At 48.0% G+C, this 14,066-nt stretch overlaps 1 protein-coding gene across 1 annotated transcript in view; it reads right to left on the reverse strand.

The window, feature by feature from the left end:
- Window positions 1-13,632, reverse strand: part of ZNF697 (zinc finger protein 697) — a 30,129-nt gene extending 16,497 nt beyond the window's left edge. The window contains exon 1 of the mRNA XM_043575973.1: window positions 13,319-13,632. The gene's annotated coding sequence lies outside the window, so the exon portion shown is untranslated. The remainder of the gene's footprint in view (window positions 1-13,318) is intronic.
- Window positions 13,633-14,066: the final 434 nt, after the last annotated feature.

Here is a 14,066-nt window from a genome sequence, read left to right on the forward strand (position 1 = left end):
TAATCCCCCTTCTACTCTACCCCACGCAGCCGACAGTGCTTGGCTGAAACACGCTGATGATCTGGGCCTCCCTGGATCTCACTTAGCTCGCCTGCTTCTCACTTCCTAATCACTTGTGTTACACGGCAGGTGCACTAAGAGGGACTTAAGTTGCTCTTCAAGACTCCAACACACTGCCTCTCTGGGATGTAGCTAATGTATACAAGTTTGACCCTGGGTTTATAGCTCCCATCAGCTGCTTACTTGGGCAGTGAGTCAAAGCACATTAATCAAGCCATTACCTACCCAGGACGCAAAGTGCTTTGTTAGCTAATCCTCCTTTTCTCCAAGGAAAAAGAACTAAAAATCTGGCCAAAGTCGCCAACTCATTCCTAACAAATCTTCAAAGTGCTCACAGAGTCATCCTGCCTGCAAATAATAACTTGGAAATACCCAGGTGAAAAAAAAGGATTCTAGGAGGAACACAAAACTCCGCAGTATAAGGAATCCTGGCTCACACTTCATGGCGAGTAAAAAAGTGTTCCAGGCACGCTCATCCAACATGACCCATCACCACCAATACGGTTTCTCAGATTCACCCTCCTTCCTCTTACGTCTTCTTGCTCCTGCTGTAATAGCTTGGCATGCTCTGTGTGGGAGGCGATGCAGAAACAGACCAACCACAAGCTAAATTGTGCCGAAGAGACAATATCCACAGATGACGAGCCAGTAGCACGATTTTTTTGGCTGAAAATGTCTTTAAAGGATCCCTCCTTTTACTGATGAGGAAAATGAGGACTAGGGAAAATAAGTGGCTTGTTTGAATTCACAAAGGTGGGGAGCTGGTGGTAGAAATGGGACCGCCCTCCAGGTTATGGGATTCCTTTCAAGCTCCATGTGCCCTGCAGTGCACTCCCCAGCCGGCTCAGTCGTATTTGTGGGGTGACTGCTCTGGCTTTACAGACACAGCACATCACGGATGCTACCTTCCTCCTATTTTTCCTGTTCTCTTCCAGACTCCTGCTAATTGCTTCTTTTCTATTTAATTATTTTTCCCTCAGACAGTGTTCTTCAAACTTATCTTCGTGCGATGCTTAAAAAGGGTCTCTGATTTAACTGTTTTTCTTAGAGAAAACAGACATCTTGTTGGCTAGGAAAGAAAGCAATCATTTGAGTTAGCTTTGGGTTAATGGAGTGTTATGGTAAACAGTTAATAATTCCAAGTCTTTGGTACAGCATCTGAAAGAAAAGTCATCATGGGGGGGGGGGGGGCAGGAGAGGGGCAGAGAGAGGGAGATGCAGAATCCAAAGCAGGCTCCAGGCTCTGAGCTGTCAGCACAGAGCCCGGCTCGGGGCTCGAACTCACGGACCGCGAGATCATGACCTGAGCCGAAGTCGGACACTCAACTGACTGAGCCACCCAGGTGCCCTTCACTCCATTCTAACAAGAATTTTAAAAGATATTTTTCTACCAAATTATGAAACTCTAAGAAGGGGCACTTTTTCTTCACATTACAGTTTTTTAAATGCCCCAAACCAACGATCAAACTATATTACATTCCCTTCTGCAGTGCCTCCTGGGAAAAGGAGGGGTCCGGGCCAGTGAGACCTGATAAAGTGCTTCATCACCACACACATCAGTTCCCCAGGGAACCACAGGCTTCCCAGGTGTGAGCCATCCCAGCAGATAGTATTAATGGCTAACATTTAGAGAGTCAGGCTCACATCAGTACCAGCTATAATTTCTGAGCTTCCAAATCCAGTGGTCTCTTCTCCTATGATCTTGCCATTGTGCAAATTAATAAAAGGAAACCTCACTAAAGTGGAGTCTGGATGGTAGAAGGAGAGGCTAAGAGAAACGGCCTTTACTACTCAAGTCAATTAAAGCAAGAACCTCCAATCACAGACCCCAATAGGAAAAGATGTACATTACATCTCCTGCAAGAAATCAACTACCCTGCAACTCAGCCAATGGGAAGGTCAGCAGCCCAGACTTGGGCTTGTCTCCACTGGACTTGCATTAAAAACAACCTCTTTCCACTTCCTCCTTCTTCTCCATAAAATAATGTTCCTCTCCTTTGCTTGCTGGACACACCTATGCTTTTGCCAAAGCTTGCATGTCTCAAGTTACAGTTCTGTTTTTCCCAAATAAACCCATTTTACCGGTAAAGTAACTGACCTTTATGTTTAAGGTTAACACCATCAACACCGCAAAGTGCTTGTATATGTAACAGGGATTCAGTAAATGACTGCAGAAATCCTGCTGAGACACGTCCCGTGGAAATTCTCTCCTTCCTGAGTTTCATATTACACTGTCCCCGTCCTCCTGAGCACTTACCACCTTGGCTTCTCTTTATTTTTTTAATTTTTTTAAGTTTATTTATTTTGAGAGAGAGAAAGCAGGGGAGGGGCAGAGAAAGGGAGAGAAGGATCGCAAGCAGGCTCTGGCTGTCAGTGCAGAGCCCAACCCTGGACTCTATCTCACCAACCATAAGATCAAGCAGGACCTGAGCTGAGGTCAAGAGTCGGGCGCTTAACCGACTGAGCCACCCAGGTGCCCCACCTTGTCTCCTCTTCTGAACTCCTCAAACAAGTCAGCCTTCAAGGTTCTTGTCTACACTTTCTTCTCTCTCACCTCTCAATCATCTAGCCCCTTTCCCTAATTTTAGAGAAACACCTCTGCCCAGAGACCTCAGTATTTGAACCTCTTACCCCAACCCCTGATGTGCACTCCAGGTCCACGTTTCTAATGATGCACCAAGCATCACACCGAGGAGCATTAATACCACTGCCCTGAACATCACACGGGACACAGGACAGGAGGCATCAACAGACCTGGTTTCAAACGGCGGTTTGCCTCTTACATAGTGTATCCCCCAGGACAGTTACTTACCTCCTTGAGACAGAGTTTCCTCGTCTTTGCAATGAGAAAAACAAGTGACCTTGAAAGGCTGTTGTGAAGACTAAATGAATTTCCACCAAAAAACAGTAGCTCTTCTCCCAAATCTTTGTTACAAATCAGTTCCTCACAGTACCCATTTCTGTCCATGCCTCTCTGTTCTTACTCATCAGGCTCAAAACCCTGGAGTCTGACCCTTCCTCACCCCTTTCGATCAAATCAGTTTCGGAGCCCTTCCTTTTATTTCTTTCCTCTTTTTTTTCTGTGGCCGAGATCACTGCAATAGACACTCTTACCAGTTACACGCACCTACATACCACCTGCTGGATTGATCTTAAAACATAGTTACCACTCCATTTGGAGCTCAGAACCCTGACAGACTCTGCCATAGTCTTCAGAGAAGCATAAACTCCAAGTCTTCAACAATGTAGCCTAAGATTCTCTTACCCCTCCCTGACCTCTAATCGGCTAACCCCAGGCAAAACCCTGATGCTTTAAGCCTCCCAGAAGGCACCCTGTGTTTTTCCTCTCTTGCCATGCTATTCCTCAAGAAACAGCATGATGCATTTCCTGGTAGGAAGTAATAAAAGCTCAGATGCTGGAGCCACGCCACCTGTATGAATCCAGCCTCTAGCTCTAGAACCTTAAACAAGTTGCTCTATCTCTTGGAGCCTTGGCTTCATCATCTACAAAATGGGTACAAGTATATGTACCCTATAGGATTATTGTTAAATGCTCAGAGAGAATTACTATTGTTTCATTTTGTATGACTCTTTAAGGTACTTTTCCTTATCTTATTCTGTCTCCTGTTAGTTTTTAAAATACTGTCGGTTTTAAAATTACAATAATTTGTATCGTATTCGTTTTCTCTCCCTCCCTACCAGCTCCCGACTGCCAGCTCCTACAGGGAACACGTTGATTTACTCACTTTGGTTGTCCACGCCCCCCCCCCCAATAATGACCCCTCAAATTATTTCTTAAAATGCATAAAATTAGGTGTCCTTATTTCTCTCCCTCAGTCCCAAAAGGAAGGACTAACAAGACCAGGAAATCTAGTCATGTGGCCAAGATCACATCAGGTAAGGCAGAGCCATGGAAACTACCTAGCTCTCCGAACAGGATCCAATAACCTGTCAGCACCAAGAGCCAAACCTGCTTAATTATCCTGCTAAATAAGTAGACATGATAGAAAGTAGCGATTAGCTTCAGAAGTTAGAATGTTCTAGAAAAAGAACCCTCATCCCTTGGCCAAATGCCAGCACCCTTGTTTGCATCCGATTGTCCTGTTGGAGTCCTCCCCTCCGCTCTAAGCTTTTAACACTCAGTTCAGCTCTGCAAAGGACAGAGGTGGCACACAGCTGTGTCTGTGTTCGTGGTGGGAAATGCTACTAGACTCTTGCCAATGTGACGGGACAGCTGCTTCTCTGCTCACCCCTGGAGGAAAAGCAGGACCAGAATGAACAGAAGTTAAATGATGAATGAAAAAGACTAACAATCATCCATTAGAAGTTGCTTGGTTGGGGAGGGGGTCAGCGGGGAGGCACATCAGGAAACACAATCAAATACGGGGGAAAACGTCTATTTAACATTGTAAGTGTTCAGACCAAAGCTGCTTCTGTGGCCGTTTTCAGGGGGTTTGTGTTTTTTCATTTTCTACTACAGTCTTGTTATCTCTCTCACCTACATACAATCATCAGCCTAGAAACCCCTTTTCCTCAAGAGTCCAGAATTAAGCTATGGACAAACAGAGGCTCTTCAAGAAGTGTGTAAAAAGGTCCATGCTCTACAGGAAGTAGGTGACCAGAAATATTTACCAAACTACCAGTTCGATCAATACATACAAGTACCTAGTTGGGAGCAGGGAAGAAATAAAGGGAGTTCTTACAGCAACTGCTTCTGAGCTAGTCCAGGCTGAGGTCACAGTCTAGTAAAATTCAATTTACATTCACCTTATTAAAAAAAAAAAAAAAAAAAAGAAGTGAGGGAACATTTCTGCAGGTTTATTTTACATGAGATTTCTCACTTCTGGGGTAAGCTGGGTTTGCATTAAAATAGATATGGCACACGTACACTCACCAAAAGGAGAAAAACAAGAAAAGTTCATGTATATAAAAATATATCAAGAGAATGAGAAGGCAAGCCACAGACTGGGAGCAAATATTTGCAAAAGACACATCACATATAGGCCTGTTATCCAAAACACACAAAGAACCCTTAAAACTTTTAACAACAAGAAAATGAACTACTTGATTTAAAAATGGGCAACAGGGGCACCTGGGTGGCTCAGTCCATTAAGTGTCCAACTTCAGCTCAGGTCATGATCTTGCGATTCCTGAGTTCGAGCCTCCCATTGGGGTCGGCGCTGACAATACAGAGCCTGCTTGGGATTCTCTCTCGCTCTCTCTCTCTCTCTCTCTGTTCCTCCCCCATTTGAGCTTTCTCTCTCAAAATAAATAAAAACTTTTTAAAAATTCTTTTAGGGGTGCCTGGGTGGCGCAGTCAGTTAAGCGTCCGACTTCAGCCAGGTCACGATCTCGCGGTCTGTGAGTTCGAGCCCCGCGTCGGGCTCTGGGCTGATGGCTCAGAGCCTGGAGCCTGTTTCCGATTCTGTGTCTCCCTCTCTCTCTGCCCCTCCCCCGTTCATGCTCTGTCTCTCTCTGTCCCAAAAATAAATAAACGTTGGAAAAAAAAAATTAAAAAAAAAATTCTTTTAAAAAATTTAAAATAAAATAAAAATGGGCAACAGTTCTAAACAGACACCTTACCAAAGATCTATAGATGGCAAATAAGCCTATGAAAAGGTGTTCAACATGATACGTCACCAGGGATCTACAGTTTAAAACAACAACACACTACTACACATTTATTAGAATGGCAAAAAATTCAGAACACTGACAACATCAAATGCTGGTGATGATGCAGAGGAACAAGAACTCTCTCTTAGCGCTGATAGGAATGAGAAATGGTACAGCCACTTGGGAAGAGAGATGGGTAACTTTTTATAAAACTGAGCCTTTCATACCACACAGTCCAACATTCTCACTCCTTGGTGTTTATGCAAATGAGTTGAAAACTTAACATCCACACATAAAACCCTGCATATGGAGGTTTACAGCAGCTTTAATCATAATCACCAAAACTTGGAAACAACCAAGGTATCCTTCAACAGATGGATAAACTGTGGCACATCCAGAAAACAGAATATTATTCAGAGGTAATAAGAAATGAGCTATAAAGTCATGAAAAGCCATGGGGGGAACTAAGTGCCTATTACTAAGTGAAAGAAGTCAATCTGAAAAGGCTACATACTCTATGACATTCTTGAAAAAGCGAACTATGGAGACGGTGAAAAGATCAGTGTTTGCCAGGAGTTAGAGGGGAGAAAGGGATGAACAGGCAGACACAGAGGACGTTCTAGGGCAGTGAAACTACTCAGCATGATGTTAAAACGGTGGATACATGACATTATACATTTGCCAAAACTCCTGGAATGTACAACACCAAGAGCAAATGCTAACGTGTACTGTGGACTTTGGGTGATAATGATGTGTCAATACAGGTTCATGGATTTTTAACAAACATACTGCTCTGGTATGCGATGCTGATAATGGGGAGGCTGTGCATATGTAGGGGCAGGAGGCCACTCTGGAACTCTCTACCTTGTGCCCAACCTTGCTGTGAACATAAAACCGCTCTAAAAAATAAAGGCCATCTTGTAAAAAACAATCTATATTTCCTTTGCTTATATAACATTTAAGCATGGATGCTTTGCCACATCACACAGTAGGAAATTGGCAATGCCATCATATTAGGAAAGAATCAAAATGAAATACTTTAAAAGATAACACATTCATTCACTCAACAAATCGTCACTGAACACTTACCATGTGGTACCACTGTACTGGGTTCTGCTTTGTGGAGGTTACATTCTAATGAAATAATCACTGCTTTCAAAACCACCTACTACTACCAGAAATTATTGTCAATACCTGCCTGAGAGATTACTTTAAAAAGAGAAAAAAGGGGCGCCTGGTAGCTCAGTCAGTTAAACGCCCAACTGTTGACTTGAGCTGAGGTCATGATCTCATGGTACGTGAGTTCGAGCCCCGCATCAGGCTCTGCACTGACAGTGTGGAGCCTGCTTGGGATTCTCTGGCTCCCTCTTTCTCTGCTTGCTCTCTCTCTCTCAAAATAAATTAAAAAAAATAAAAAAGACTAGAAAAAAGAGTGATTCTTTGAAATACACAAAGGTTCCTAGGTGTTGGGAGGGGTGGGGGCAGGCGGGAGGACGGGGGGGGGGGTGGTCAACAACTGGAAATGGGTTATTCCAATAGTGCTTTGCCTTAGTGTTTCAAGCACCAAAGACATGCTAACCACATGAATGTGCACAGCACTGAGATAAAAGTGACACATTTCTGATTAATAAAAACCAGAAAGAATGGCTCCTGTTTTCTAACTCATGGTAAGATTCTAATAAAGTTCTCAGGAGACAATATATACCTAAAATGCCTCTCTGAAACAGGTAGGATCTTTCCCCCTAACTACACGTAGTTTAGCAACTTACAGCACGTACAGGATGCATACTTTACCCTTTGCAGGAAGGGAAACTTGAGGACTCACATGTGGCCCAGCCACACACCTCGCTGGAAAACTTGCTGGCCTACAGATGCGCAGTGAGTGACTGCCGAACGAAGGCAGGCATCCCAAGAACTATACTAGTTGCCTTAAAATGATTCATGTGCTTGGGGCGCCTGGGTGGCACAGTCGGTTAAGCGTCCGACTTCAGCCAGGTCACGATCTCGCCGTCCGTGAGTTCGAGCCCCGCGTCGGGCTCTGGGCTGATGGCTCGGAGCCTGGATCCTGTTTCCGATTCTGTGTCTCCCTCTCTCTCTGCCCCTCCCCCGTTCATGCTCTGTCTCTCTCTGTCCCAAAATAAATAAAAAACGTTGAAAAAAAATTTAAAAAAAAATGATTCATGTGCTTAAAAACACCCCACAGCACACTGTGTTTATACCCAGGCTTCCAAAGTGCTGCACAGCCTTGAGGTCAGGGAAAAAGGAGGCACAGTGGGTCTCGGGGATGAATGCGATCTTGTGGTGAGTAAAAGCCTTTTCCACCCGAAGAGGAGAGGCCGCTGATCTTTTTTACCATCCCCATCAATACAGGACGCAATAAAGTCCAAATCTATACCCCACACAAGTGATGCTGCTCTCAGAGGTAAAAACAAACAAACGCTCTTCCTTCCTCACCCCAGCCTTACCTTCCCCAGCCCAAACATATCTGTAGGAGCAGGGAAACTTCTGATTTTCTCAGATGTGCAATAAAAAGGCCCTTCCTATAAGATTACGGGAGAAGGTGGGCATGACATCAAGGGGGGAGGTACTGAAGCAATGGCCCCGCCCATGCTACCCCATTATCCATAAAACACCATAATCATTTATCAGTGATGTCAGTCAAGCTCATGAAACTCAGCAATACAGGGGTCGGCTCTGGCATATTTCCAGAAGGTGTTTATTTCTTGCGGCAGTCATGTGAAAGGGATGAAAATTAACCAAGAACATGATCCCAGTGACCTCTCTTCCAAACTGTCAACATGCAAATAATGTTTCATGCCTGCATTGTTGCATTTTCAGTCATTACCAATTTACGGTCGACTCAGCTCAGTTCCTGAAGGGCCACCCCACGCTGGGTTGTGTTCTGGACACACGGTTCCTGCCATGCGCAGGGAATACGCAAATATTCCCTCCACTGTGGGGCTTATTCAGGTTTGCTTTCATTAGGAAGACGCTGACCTTCAGGTATTTCAGACAATGCAGAAAATTAGAGGAGAGGCTGAGTGTAACCTGGAGTGTCAAGAAAGGCTGCTTGGAAGGGGTAAGACTTGGCCCGGAGGGAGGAATAGAAAGAATTCAGATAGGCTGGGAGAGAGGGGAAAAGGATTCGAGGCACCGTTCTGTGCTACAGGGTCTTATTAGGGATTCTGAACCTGAGCTTTCCAGCTGATGGCCCTGGGAGTTTAAGGGCATAAGAATAATGAATTTATGAAAAACCAGTACCTCTCAGAATGAGATCCACTAGCATGAACTTAAAACCCAGTGTTGCTGGCAGGAAATTTGGGAAGTGAAGGAAGAAGGAAGAGAGATCTGGCAGTTTTCTCCCAGAGTGAGGAAAGATCCACCCTTTCTGACCAGGGTTGGGAGTTAGAGAGCCAAATTCCGTCTACCTCCAGATCGGAATCTGGGACTTGAAGCAAGTTACTTTAACTTCCCTCTGAGCTCCCATTTCCTCCGTTTTTGAATGGAAATCATAATAGGTAAGTCATCAGACGGAGGCAATGCATGGAAATTATCTAGTGCGATAGTTGCTACACAGGTGTTCAATAACTGTAACTGTTGCTGTGATCAAGGGAAAAGCAAGCATGAAAAGCTGTCCAGTTAGAGCTAAGTGAGGGGTGACAAAATTGCAGTGTCTTGGAGGAAAATCTGAGAGTCTGATCTGCCTTGTAACTTGTATATACTACGTTTTAATCCTGGCAGACAGCTTGGGCTGTAAAAACCAAAGCAACATGGGGCGCCTGGGTGGCTCAGTGGGTTAAGCGTCCGACTTCGGTTCAGGTCATGATCTCGCGGTTTGTGGGTTCAAACCCTGTGTCAGGTTCTGTGCTGACAGCTCAGAGCCTGGAGCCTGCTTCGGTTTCTGTGTCTCCCTCTTTCTCTGCTCCTCCCCCACTCACACTCTGTCTCTCTCTCTCTCTCAAAAATAAATAAACATTAAAAAGTTAGAAAAAAAAAAAATCAAAGCAACATGACAGACGTCAGTGGCTTCACTCCAAACAGCAGGAGAGCCTCTGTGGTGCTGCTTTCTAGAAAGCACATCTCACCCTCACAAAATTGAGAGGGAACAGTTACTTCCTTCCGTCCAGGAGCCAGCCAAAAAGTCACTGATTATTCACCTGGGATTAATCCATTCTGCACCCTGTCTATAAGAGTCTGAAAACGTAGGCTGGCAAACAACCTACTCAACAAACTTCTAATGAATGTCTTTGTACTAGACTTGGTGATAGATCCTTCTAGGGCCTCTTAATCCAGGAGCAAAAGGAAAAGTTCCAGACTATTATGCACCAGATGCTTTAGGTTCACAATTGCAATGAATCCTCACAGGTCTATGGGAAAGGCTTCATCCCCTTTTTGGAAGAAAAGAGATAAATTAAGACATATGCATTCTTGGGACCCCTAGGTGGCTCAGCCGGTTAAGCGACTGGCTCTTGATTTCAGCTCAGGTCATGATCTCCTGGTTCTGAGTTCAAGTCCCAAACTGGACTCTGCAGAGCCTGCTTCAGATGCTCTGTCTCCCTCTTTCTGTTTCTCCCCCTCCCCCACTATCTCCCTCTCTCTTTCTCTCAAATACATAGATATTTAAAACAAAGACATATGCATTCTTTCACTCACTCCTCATTTACTCATGCTTTTCAAATAAACACCTGTTTTGCACTGCTAGGTAAAGCACAGGGTAGAGTGACCACTGCCCTCAAGGGGGTTACAGTTTGATGGGGAGAAATATGAACATCCAGCTATCACAAGACAGACCAGAGGTGTGAGTCATCCAAACGATACAAAGTACCACGGGGATGAGATGAATTCTGACTGGGAAGTCTGGGAAGACTTCCAGAAGGGTGCTCTATCAGTTGGGCTAGGATTTGCAGAAAATAATCAGAGGCAGTGCCGGGATGCCTAACAAGCATGGAGTTTAATCCGGTGGAGACACACTGGTGGAAGGATATCTGTGGCATCTGGGAACCGGCACTGTTGGCCGCAAGATGGGTAGGTAATTTGGGGTGCTCTGGATCCAGTGGAGGATCAAGGTAAGTGGGCACAGCACTGTGACGGGTTTTGAATGCCAAACTAAGGACATACCTTTATTGATCACATTACCACTACATAGTATGTGGTGCTAAGAAACCTGATAAGGGGGGTTTAAAAAAAAAAAAAGGCAAAAAAGAAGGAAAAGAAGCAGCATCTTAGATACAAAGAAAAGCCCACAAAGGCGCCAGGGTGGCTCAGTCGGTTAAGCCTTGGACTCTTAGCTCAGGTCTTGATCTCAGGGTTGTGAGTTCAAGCCCGGCACTGGGCTCCACACTGGGTGTGAAGCCTATGTTTGGAAAAAAAAAAAAAAAAAGCCCACATAACACTGGCATAGCTTCAGGCTCCAGACCTCTTAAATGGCACTGCAGTTTTGTGAGGGTTTTTTCCCCACTCCACATGAGCTGGGAGTATCTTTGTCTTAATTTATCATCTTTATACTCAACTTTTACCCTTCCTCCTTCCCTTAAATGGATGCTAGAAATTAGGCAAACATGTAGATTTTGAGGAAATCCAAAGCTTTCTGGGGGGAGGGAGAGGAAATGTGGTGCAACTTTATCAGCCTTAGTCACACAGCCTCCAGTGAGGTCAGCCTTCCCACCCCACTGCAGCTACATCAGCCGCTTTGCCTCAGTCTGATTTGTCTCCATTCCCCTCCTCGATCCCAGTGGTTTTTGAAGGCCATCAATGTTTTACTTTGTGCGTAAGGCAAAGGGTGGCCTGGCTTCCCATTTATGACTTTGGTTCACTCTGGCGCCACCTTATTCTGCTGGGGGCCCGGCTGAACTTCTGACATCAAATTCTCCGCCAACAACAGCCTCTACCGCCAACACACACATACACGTGCACATGCACACATACACACACACACTGCCAAAATGTTCTAACTCGAAATCGTCTTCCAAACGAACATACCTTTCCGCTTTATCGGAAACATACCTTTCCGCTTTATCCGCCATCCCCATGCCCTCAGCCTGGACAACTGGGTTTTTCCCAGCTCCATTCTTCCCTTCAGACGGTTCACCTCTCCTACAGACACCAGCGTGAAGAGTCTGTTCCCCCTACAAACCCTCTATAAACAGTGTGCTGCGCTCTGTGCCTCGACACATCTTTCTCACCAGGAGCCTTGGCTGCTCCTGTCTCACCACCAAGTGGCATTTTTACAGGTTCATTTGGCTCTTAAAATACATTCCACGTTAACTAATATCCATATGTTGGTTTGTTAAGAGAGGAGGGAACCATTTGGATACAGAATTTACAAAAAAAAAAAAAAAAAAAAAAAAAAGACGGGAAGGGGGAAAAGGAGAAACCGAGGTCCCTTAGGCAAGCGAGCTCCGATACAGCAGTAGCACTTGGGCCGCGTTCAAAGTTGCCCACCTCATCCATCACTGTGGATGGATGACTATTAACTTGCTCCCCGAAGACTATTAACTTGCTAGCCACCATTCAACCGCCTTCACCACACCCGCAGTCCCCCGGGGACGAGGATAACGCCAGAGGGGATGCAGCGTACCCGCGTCACCCCACAGGTAAAGGTCGCATAGGCCCGCTATAAAGGCAGGGAGGCACACACGACCAAATTGAATCCAGCCCGGCGCTCTTGTAGTAAGGGGTGGGTGATTCATTACTGGGGGGGAGGGGGACAGTTAGGAAAAAGGAAAATCGTGGAAAGTCCCAGAGGAAGTGGTAACCCGATTCTGGAAGCCTGGCCGTAATGTGCACTGGCCGTTAGGTACACCCAGCGCCCCCTCCACCTCCTACTCGCCCTGTCCTCCCAACACGCGACTCACCCCATGGCTCCACTCACACCATTATCCTCGGGTGAGCGCGTCAGCTTCGTCCCGCGGGCACACATGGACATCGGGGGTTGGGAAGCCCACCCGAGCTAAACGGCGACTCTCCGGGACGGCGAGCTGCTGCCCATCTCCCCACCCACTCATCCTTATTGTGCCATCTGCCCAGTCTGATGGCAGCCCAAGCCGCTGATGGGAGTCGGCTGATCGGAGAGGGAAGAGGAGGAACGCGTTTCGCAAGGACCCAAGATGACCCGCTGCCCCTCCTTGGAGTGCCCCACCCCCACCCCTCCGGCCTCGAGTGGGGCTGGGGGCGCAGACAGACAAGGGGAGGGAAGCACACTCGGTCCCTGTCCGCAGCTGCACACAAAGCCCTTCACCTTCTCCTTGCCTTCCAAGCTCCTCCCCGGGCTTCGTTTTTCCGAGGGTCTCGGATGCCCCCTTCGGTGGTCGGCGGGACGGTCCCACCAGCTCTCGCAGCGCTGCCTCCTCCCTCGCGTCTCGGCCGCCTCCTCCCCGCCCCTCGCCACAGATCCCGGAGCTAGCTCAGCTTGGGCTCGGGGGCGGGAGGGGGGGGGGGGGGACAGAGCCTCCCCCCACCCCGCCACGCGCGCGGGGCCTCTTCGCCCCGGGGGAGCGGACAGCGGTCCGGTGCGCGCGGCACAACTTCGCCCAGCCGCTCCGCCACCCGCTCACCGGCGCACAGCCCATCCCCGCGGCGACCGGCTCGGGTCCCGGTCAGCCCCATCCCCAGGCGGCCGTGAGCCCAGCCGCGGCCACGCTCCTACCTGCGCGGCGAGGAGCGAGGGCAGCGCGCGCCCCGGCCGGAGCCCCGCGCGCGGCGCGTCTGCCCTTGTGCTGCGGCGGCGGCGGCCGCGGGCTTGGCTGGCAGACTGGCCGCCCGCCCGGCTGACTCCTCACTGGGGCTTCCTGTAGGGCTGGACAAAGGACATTTCCTGGGAGGAGCAGGGGAATGTTCCCAGCATGCCTCGATTTGTAGTTCCCGGGGACTTCCTGCCACCACGGCGGCGGGCGCCCGGGAGGCTGCCCCGGCCGGAGGGGGACCCGGTACGCGAGCGCCGGCGCTCGCTCCTTCCCGCGGCGCTCCGGGACAGGGAGCGGCGGGGCCGTAGCTCCCTGAGCCCCGCCCCGCCCTGCGCCCCGCGCCCCGCCCCGTCCGACCCCGCGGGGCGCCCGTCCGCGCGCCCCGGTCCGCGCTCGCCGGCAAGGCTGCGGTCCCCTAAGCGGTGGTCCGCCGCCTAGCCGTCGCGGTACACGCGGGAGCGCTCTGCGGCGGGAGCGGCCTTTTCTTCGGAGAGGAGGAAGTTTCGGGTGGGTTCGCTGCGGGTTGACTTGTGTTTGCAACAGATTTTCTTTTTCCTTTTCCTTGTGTCTTTTAAACCGCTGGAATCCTGCTGGGAGCGGATTAAAAGAACTTGACTGCTCACCAGGAATGCAGGTTCCTTAAAATCTTGGCGCTTCATTCCTCGGACCGTGAGAGCTGATTGTTTCCAGATCCTGACCCGGTGACTTTGC

This window comes from Prionailurus bengalensis, chromosome C1 (genome assembly GCF_016509475.1).
Source record: "Prionailurus bengalensis isolate Pbe53 chromosome C1, Fcat_Pben_1.1_paternal_pri, whole genome shotgun sequence".
NCBI classification, from domain to species: domain Eukaryota; kingdom Metazoa; phylum Chordata; class Mammalia; order Carnivora; family Felidae; genus Prionailurus; species Prionailurus bengalensis.